Source organism: Branchiostoma floridae, chromosome 11, assembly GCF_000003815.2.
Source record: "Branchiostoma floridae strain S238N-H82 chromosome 11, Bfl_VNyyK, whole genome shotgun sequence".
NCBI lineage: Eukaryota > Metazoa > Chordata > Leptocardii > Amphioxiformes > Branchiostomatidae > Branchiostoma > Branchiostoma floridae.
In genome coordinates this window covers 6,511,989-6,512,643 of record NC_049989.1, presented here as the reverse complement: position 1 = coordinate 6,512,643, position 655 = coordinate 6,511,989, and positions in this window count along the sequence as shown.

Below are 655 nucleotides of genomic sequence, written 5' to 3'. Positions count from 1 at the left end.
TAGATAGCTTCACAGACAATACATTCACGTATTCATATGCGACCCAGGTAGCATTGCAAGTGCCTATAGCAAAACGCAACAGGTTGTGTTGATGTCTACAAGGCACAGGAAAGGTTAATCTGATGGATCTAATGAATAGGAGGTATTAATCCTCTCCCTGAGCTATCGGGTCATGTGGTTTGCAGGTGTTCATGAGTGCAGCGATCTTACATAATGGTTGTTGAAATATAATTATAAGGCGTTTCGGGGGCTCTGCTGGCTGTGGTTCAGCCTAGTCTGGTTTCAACATGGACCAAGAAAGGCAATGTGTAAGAAGACATAAAAAATACATGCACAACTCAAGGAGCTTTTATCATGCACAACTCCAGTTTTACCTGCACATACACCTAGAGATCTTTAAAGCCCGGATGTGCAATCCTGGATCTGCTCCTAAAATGACTGCTGAGTTCTCTGACAGGTCACAAAGTTGTGCTCCTGCAGACTTAGGTATTGTGTGCCACCTCTGTATTTTCTACACATCGTATATAACAGCAAAAGACAGTCCAGCCAACATGATAAATGACAACCATTTTTTCATCGACAGTAATAAGTCCAAGAGGAAAAATAGATATTACAGAACACATGGATTCTGATTACTTGTACAAATGGTACACAT